Genomic DNA, 8,992 nt, shown 5'->3' on the forward strand with positions numbered 1-8,992 from the left:
CATGAACACACACACACACGCACACACAATGTCAGTTTGAATATGCTTGGCCCAGGGAGTGGCACTATTTGGAAATGTGGCCTTTTTGGAATAGGTGTGTCACTGTGGGTGTGGGCTTTAAGACCCTCATCCTAGCTGCCAGGTAGCCAGTATTCTGCTAGCAGCCTTCAGATGAAGAGGTAGAACTCTCAGCTCCTCCTGTACCATTCCTGCCTTGATGATAATGGACTGAACCTCTGAACCTGTAAGCCATCTCCAATTAAATCTTGTTTTTATAAGAGTAGCCTTGGTCATGGTGTCTGTTCACAGAATAAAACCCTAACTAAGACACATACACACTACTTACACATGTGCCACACGCACACCACTTTTTACTCAGTAACATTCACATAGTTGATAAGTAGGTTTCTTGGCTCCTGTACATGTCAGACTCTGGGTTCATAATGTTTATGAAAGTAGACATAGGGTCTGGGAAGATAGCTCAGCAGGTAAGAGCACTGACTGCTCTTCCAAAGGTCCTGAGTTCAAATCCCAGCAACCACATGGTGGCTCACAACCACCTGTAATGAGATCTGATGCCCTCTTCTGGTGTGTCTGAAGACAGCAACAGTGTACTTATCTATTTTAATAAATAAATCTTTAAAAAACAACAACAACAAGAAAGAAAGTAGACATAGTTCTTCCCTTCGCATAGCTTCCAGGCTGGAGCAGAAGACAAGCCAGCATTCCACACAAGGCTGCATATTTGCTTATCTCCTGTGTGTGTATAAGCTCAAGGTGCAGAATAGAGGGGAAACCACAGGTTGACAATCAGTGCCAGTGGAAGTCCAGACATGATGGCTTCAACTGGGTGGTGAAGGAAAGGGCAGTGTGGCATGACTTTCCTGGGAAGACATAAACATATTCACCCCGACAGGGCTCTCAAAACAGACGGAAGAAATGATTCCATCCAAGAGAGGCTGAGAAGGCCTCTGTGTTGGGCAGTTGGCCTGTCTGTGTGGTCGAGTAAGATTCTGAACACCACAGACCTCTAGAGAAAAAGACTGCTAAGAGACTCTCCTCCGTTCCCACGGGAGATTCTGCGTCCTGCCTCACTATCAGGTGACCTTGCATTTGCTGCTCAGCCCCGACAGGAAGGGTTCCTGTGTCTAAGAAGTAGGATCAGTGACTAGGGAGATGCCTGCCATCCTCAGGGGCAATATTTACCTTCAGATGAGAGATTTGCCTGTGATCCCCTGACTCCTCCCTCGAGGCAGGAATAGAAGCAATGGGGGCCTCTTTAACCGCATTGCAGAGAGTTTGCGTCAATCTAGAATACAAAGTGTGACTATCTCAAAATTTCTTTTTAATTAAAAAATAAATAAGGGCAGTGAGATAGCTCAGCCAATAAAGGCACTTGCCACCAAACCTGACAACCTGAGTTTGATCCTTGCAGACCACATGAGGGGGAGGAGGAAGAGGAGGAGGAGGAAGAGAAGAAGGAGGAGTGGAGTTGGGGGACAAGGAACACTACAAACAACTCCTGCAAATGGTCCTCTGACCTCCAGACAAAGGCCACAGAAAGCACGCACATGCAGGTGTGGATGCACACACACACATGCACAAATAAATACAATTTAGAGAATAGATGCTTGGGCCCCACTACAGACCACTTAAATCTGTATTTTGGGGAACAAGCTCTATATATCTTATTTGTTTTTGTGGTGCAAGGGAATAACCCCAGGGTGTCGCTAAAATCCTGCTCCTGCATCTCTATTTTGAGAGTCCAGTTTCCTGTGTCTTTGCTTCTGTTGCTTGTGGTTTTGGGTGTCGTACAAGAAGATATGGTCTGACCCATGGCATGAAGCAGCTTCCTTAAACATCTTCTTAGAGTTCTTTAGCTTCAGGGCTTGGGGCAAATGCCCATTAGTGGAATCTAAAGGTATTTGTATTTAAAAAAATGTGTGTAAATTGGGCCTTGCTCCTCCCTATAAGGGGAGCATGTAGTTGGAGGATCAAAACACCCTGTGTTTATCATCACAACTAGCCAAGAGTCCAGGAGTATTGAGCCAGGGGATCGCTTTGTAGCTGGCTGACTAGATCAGAGTCAACAACCTGGTTTTTGTTTGTTTGTTTGTTTGTTTTGTTTGTTTTGTTTGTTTTAATTCTAAGGCCAGGCAATGGTGGCACACACCTTTTATCCCAGTACTTAGGAGGCAGAGGCAGGCAGATTTTTTTTTTTTTTGAGTTTGAGGCTAGCCTGGTCTACAAAGTGAGTTCTAGGACAGCCAGGGCTAACAGAGAAACCCTGTCTTGAAAACAAAACAAAACCAGACACAAATAAACTAACAAAATCTCTAACCAGATTTGAGGATAGCCTGGTCTATATATTAGGTTCTATGCCAGCCAGGGCTATGTAGTGAGACCTGTCTCATAACAACAAAACAAATCTCTCTCTCTCTCTCTCTCTCTCTCTCTCTCTCTCTCTCTCTCTTTCTCTCTCTCTCTCTCTCTCTTTCTCTCTTCCCCTTCTCCTCCCCTCTCCCGACTTACTCCCTCTCTTTCTTTCTCCCTCTCTTTTTCCCTCTCCCTCCCCCCTCTCTCTGTGGGGGGAAGTGAGGATGGAAGTAGGATATGAGACCCTCCAATCAACCTACATCTGACAGCCTTGGTGGCCCTTTGAGCTAGAACAAGACTCTGAGACTCTGGAGCTCCTGAGGACTCCCCGCCTACTTTCCAGCGTCATCTCTGGCTACAGCTTAGTTTTTATTCAGAGTCGGGTGACTTCTAGCTCTCAGGACTTGCACACGTTCTCACTTGTGCTGGGCATTCTCTCTGCCAGGCTCACTGACTCCTTCCCTGGACTCCTCTGCAGGACCTCTCTTGCCTCCAGCCTTAGCATGTCTCTGCTTCTTGGCGGAAGCAAATGCCATGCTGAGCTGTGATCTCCTGCAGTTGATGGTTCCTGGGTCATCTTACCAGGCTGAGATTTCACTGTGAATGGGATTAGATAGATAGATAGATAGATAGATAGATAGATAGATAGATAGATAGATTATTGATTGATTATCTTACGGGCCTGAGGATCAAAACCAGGGCCTCACATATGCTAGGCAAACAGACAACCCCAGACCAAGGGATTTCATTTTCATTATCATTTAAAATGCTTACATATTTTGATTTTGTGTGTATGGATGTTTTGCCTGCCTGTATGTCTGTACTCTACCGTGTGCTTGGTGCCTGTAGAGGCCAGAAACAGGCATCAGATTCCCTGGAACTGGACTTACAGACAGCTGTGAATTGTCATGTGGGTGCTGGGAACTGAACTTAGGTCCCTAAGAGTAGCAAGTGCTCTTAATCACTGCACCATCTCTCTAGCCTTCATTATCTCTATTTTAAGACAGGGTTTCTAGTCTAGGATAGTCTTGAATTGGGTATGTAGCCAAGGCTGACCTTGAACCTCTGCTCCTCTTGCTTCTATCTCCCACGTGCTGAGGTCATAGGTGTGTACCATTAGACCTGGTTTATGTGGTGTTAGGGATTATATGAGTGCCCCATGCATTCTAGGCAAACACTATGCTGACTGAGCTACATCCTCATTCTCTTAACCTTTGCTTCTCTTGCAACTAAGCACAAAAGGACAGAAGTATCATTTTAAAAAAGGTCTACTTTATTTTACACTTGATCTTAGCCAAAAGGCTGAGAAGTGATTCTACTTTATTTTAAGTGTGTGTTAGTTAGTTAGTTAGTTAGTTAGTTAGTTTGAATGGAAATGGTCCCCAATAGGCTCATATATTTGAACACTTGGTCCTCAATTGGTGGAACTGTTTGGGAAGGATTAGGAGGAGTGGCCTTGTTGAAGGAAGTGTGTTATAGAGGTGGGCTTTGAGGAGTTAAAGCCTCCATTGCTAAGTACCAGCCCAGGGGTGTCTGGGAGCTCCGAAAAGAATGACTTGAAGTCAGATCGTGGATTCAGCTGATGATCTGTGCTCTGCTTGATGCAGCTTTTCCAGTCTGCTTCTCTTTGTGTCCTGCTTTCTCTCCAGAGATTTCTCTGGAGAGAAATCTATAATTTCTATATCCTGCCTGCTTGCTATTCTAAGAGGTCCCTGTCCAGGTCCTCCTTGTGAGTGTGTGTCTATTCTTCAAGTAGTTCTCTCTTTTTATGCTAAAAAAAATCTCTGGATAGCTCTTCTCCTGCAAAACACAGGTCCAGTCTTTTATTTTATGTTGGGAGCCGCGCCCACATTCGCCGTTACAAGATGGCGCTGACAGCTGTGTTCTAAGTGGTAAACAAATAATCTGCGCATGTGCCGAGGGTGGTTCTTCACTCCATGTGCTCTGCCTTCCCCGTGACGTCAACTCGGCCGATGGGCTGCAGCCAATCAGGGAGTGACACGTCCTAGGCGAAGGAGAATTCTCTTTAATAGGGACGGGGTTTCGTTCTCTCTCTCTCTTGCTTCTTGCTCTCTTGCTTCTTACACTCTTGCTCCTGAAGATGTAAGAAATAAAGCTTTGCCGCAGAAGATTCTGGTCTGTGGTGTTCTTCCTGGCCGGTCGTGAGAACGCGTCTAATAACAATTGGTGCCGAATTCCGGGACGAGAAAAAAAAACTCGGGACTGGCGCAAGGAAGATCCCTCATTCCAGAACCAGAACTGCGGGTCGCGGTAATAAAGGTTCCCGTAAAGCAGACTGTTAAGAAGGATTCAACTGTATGAATTCAGAACTTTTCAGCTGGGGAACGAGAGTACCAGTGAGTACAGCTTTACGAGGTAAGTCTGATCTTGAACTTTCTAAGGAAATTCAAGACAGTCTATCAGAAGTAAAGTGGAATATGTTTGGCCTTGAATTTTTTCTGGTGTTAGAAGCCCTTTTGTTCCTTTTCACATGTTATCAAGTGGTTAAGGCAGGGAGGATTCTAGATGAAATTCAGGACAATCTATCAGAAGTAAAGCGGGGAGAGAGAGTAGGAGCAAAGAGAAAATATGGTACACAAAATAAGTATACAGGCCTTTCCAAGGGTCTTGAACCCGAGGAAAAGTTTAGGTCAGGTAAGAATACCTGGGGAGAGATTAGAAGGAAGGAAAAGAAAAAAGAAAAGAAAAAAGATCGATTAGCGGAGGTCTCTAGGAGATACTCGTCACTAGATGAGCTCAGGAAGCCAGCTCTTAGTAGTTCTGAAGCAGATGAAGAATTCTCCTCTGAGGAAACAGACTGGGAGGAAGAAGCAGCCCATTACCAGCCAGCTAATTGGTCAAGAAAAAAGCCAAAAGCGGCTGGCGAAGGCCAGTTTGCTGATTGGCCTCAGGGCAGTCGGCTTCAAGGTCCGCCCTATGCGGAGTCCCCGCCCTGCGTAGTGCGTCAGCAATGCGCAGAGAGATGCGCAGAGAGGCAGTGCGCAGACTCATTCATTCCCAGAGAGGAACAAAGGAAAATACAACAGGCATTTCCGGTCTTTGAAGGAGCCGAGGGTGGGCGTGTCCACGCTCCGGTAGAATACTTACAAATTAAAGAAATTGCCGAGTCGGTCCGTAAATACGGAACCAATGCTAATTTTACCTTGGTGCAGTTAGACAGGCTTGCCGGCATGGCACTAACTCCTGCTGACTGGCAAACGGTTGTAAAAGCCGCTCTCCCTAGTATGGGCAAATATATGGAATGGAGAGCGCTTTGGCACGAAGCTGCACAAGCGCAGGCCCGAGCAAACGCAGCTGCTTTGACTCCAGAGCAGAGAGATTGGACTTTTGACTTGTTAACGGGTCAGGGAGCTTATTCTGCTGATCAGACAAACTACCATTGGGGAGCTTATGCCCAGATTTCTTCCACGGCTATTAGGGCCTGGAAGGCGCTCTCTCGAGCAGGTGAAACCACTGGTCAGTTAACAAAGATAATCCAGGGACCTCAGGAATCCTTCTCAGATTTTGTGGCCAGAATGACAGAGGCAGCAGAGCGTATTTTTGGAGAGTCAGAGCAAGCTGCGCCTCTGATAGAACAGCTAATCTATGAGCAAGCCACAAAGGAGTGCCGAGCGGCCATAGCCCCAAGAAAGAACAAAGGCTTACAAGACTGGCTCAGGGTCTGTCGAGAGCTTGGGGGACCTCTCAGCAATGCAGGTTTAGCGGCTGCCATCCTCCAATCTCAAAACCGCTCCATGGGCAGAAATAATCAGAGGACATGTTTTAATTGCGGAAAGCCTGGGCATTTTAAGAAAGATTGCAGAGCTCCAGATAAACAGGGAGGGACTCTCACTCTTTGCTCTAAGTGTGGCAAGGGTTATCATAGAGCCGACCAGTGTCGCTCTGTGAGGGATATAAAGGGCAGAGTCCTTCCCCCACCTGATAGTCAATCAGCTTATGTGCCAAAAAACGGGTCATCGGGCCCTCGGTCCCAGGGCCCTCAAAGATATGGGAACCGGTTTGTCAGGACCCAGGAAGCAGTCAGAGAGGCGACCCAGGAAGACCCACAAGGGTGGACCTGCGTGCCGCCTCCGACTTCCTATTAATGCCTCAAATGAGTATTCAGCCGGTGCCAGTGGAGCCTATACCATCCTTGCCCCCGGGAACCATGGGCCTTATTCTCGGCCGGGGTTCACTCACCTTGCAGGGCTTAGTAGTCCACCCTGGAGTTATGGATTGTCAACATTCCCCTGAAATACAGGTCCTGTGCTCAAGCCCTAAGGGCGTTTTTTCTATTAGTAAAGGAGATAGGATAGCTCAGCTGCTGCTCCTCCCTGATAATACCAGGGAGAAATTTGCAGGACCTGAGATAAAGAAAATGGGCTCCTCAGGAAATGATTCTGCCTATTTGGTTGTATCTTTAAATGATAGACCTAAGCTCCGCCTTAAGATTAATGGAAAAGAGTTTGAAGGCATCCTTGATACCGGAGCAGATAAAAGTATAATTTCTACACATTGGTGGCCCAAAGCATGGCCCACCACAGAGTCATCTCATTCATTACAGGGCCTAGGATATCAATCATGTCCCACTATAAGCTCCGTTGCCTTGACGTGGGAATCCTCTGAAGGACAGCAAGGGAAATTCATACCTTATGTGCTCCCACTCCCGGTTAACCTCTGGGGAAGGGATATTATGCAGCATTTGGGCCTTATTTTGTCCAATGAAAACGCCCCATCGGGAGGGTATTCAGCTAAAGCAAAAAATATCATGGCAAAGATGGGTTATAAAGAAGGAAAAGGGTTAGGACATCAAGAACAGGGAAGGATAGAGCCCATCTCACCTAATGGAAACCAAGACAGACAGGGTCTGGGTTTTTCCTTAGTGGCCATTGGGGCAGCACGACCCATACCATGGAAAACAGGGGACCCAGTGTGGGTTCCTCAATGGCACCTATCCTCTGAAAAACTAGAAGCTGTGATTCAACTGGTAGAGGAACAATTAAAATTAGGCCATATTGAACCCTCTACCTCACCTTGGAATACTCCAATTTTTGTAATTAAGAAAAAGTCAGGAAAGTGGAGACTGCTCCATGACCTCAGAGCCATTAATGAGCAAATGAACTTATTTGGCCCAGTACAGAGGGGTCTCCCTGTACTTTCCGCCTTACCACGTGGCTGGAATTTAATTATTATAGATATTAAAGATTGTTTCTTTTCTATACCTTTGTGTCCAAGGGATAGGCCCAGATTTGCCTTTACCATCCCCTCTATTAATCACATGGAACCTGATAAGAGGTATCAATGGAAGGTCTTACCACAGGGAATGTCCAATAGTCCTACTATGTGTCAACTTTATGTACAAGAAGCTCTTTTGCCAGTGAGGGAACAATTCCCCTCTTTAATTTTGCTCCTTTACATGGATGACATCCTCCTGTGCCATAAAGACCTTACCATGCTACAAAAGGCATATCCTTTTCTACTTAAAACTTTAAGTCAGTGGGGTTTACAGATAGCCACAGAAAAGGTCCAAATTTCTGATACAGGACAATTCTTGGGCTCTGTGGTGTCCCCAGATAAGATTGTGCCCCAAAAGGTAGAGATAAGAAGAGATCACCTCCATACCTTAAATGATTTTCAAAAGCTGTTGGGAGATATTAATTGGCTCAGACCTTTTTTAAAGATTCCTTCCGCTGAGTTAAGGCCTTTGTTTAGTATTTTAGAAGGAGATCCTCATATCTCCTCCCCTAGGACTCTTACTCTAGCTGCTAACCAGGCCTTACAAAAGGTGGAAAAAGCCTTACAGAATGCACAATTACAACGTATTGAGGATTCGCAGCCTTTCAGTTTGTGTGTCTTTAAGACAGCACAATTGCCAACTGCAGTTTTGTGGCAGAATGGGCCATTGTTGTGGATCCATCCAAACGTATCCCCAGCTAAAATAATAGATTGGTATCCTGATGCAATTGCACAGCTTGCCCTTAAAGGCCTAAAAGCAGCAATCACCCACTTTGGGCAAAGTCCATATCTTTTAATTGTACCTTATACCGCTGCACAGGTTCAAACCTTGGCAGCCACATCTAATGATTGGGCAGTTTTAGTTACCTCCTTTTCAGGAAAAATAGATAACCATTATCCAAAACATCCAATCTTACAGTTTGCCCAAAATCAATCTGTTGTGTTTCCACAAATAACAGTAAGAAACCCACTTAAAAATGGGATTGTGGTATATACTGATGGATCAAAAACTGGCATAGGTGCCTATGTGGCTAATGGTAAAGTGGTATCCAAACAGTATAATGAAAATTCACCTCAAGTGGTAGAATGTTTAGTGGTCTTAGAAGTTTTAAAAACCTTTTTAGAACCCCTTAATATTGTGTCAGATTCCTGTTATGTGGTTAATGCAGTAAATCTTTTAGAAGTGGCTGGAGTGATTAAGCCTTCCAGTAGAGTTGCCAATATTTTTCAGCAGATACAATTAGTTTTGTTATCTAGAAGATCTCCTGTTTATATTACTCATGTTAGAGCCCATTCAGGCCTACCTGGCCCCATGGCTCTGGGAAATGATTTGGCAGATAAGGCCACTAAAGTGGTGGCTGCTGCCCTATCATCCCCGGTA

Source organism: Mus musculus, chromosome 7 (assembly GCF_000001635.26).
Source record: "Mus musculus strain C57BL/6J chromosome 7, GRCm38.p6 C57BL/6J".
Lineage (NCBI taxonomy): Eukaryota > Metazoa > Chordata > Mammalia > Rodentia > Muridae > Mus > Mus musculus.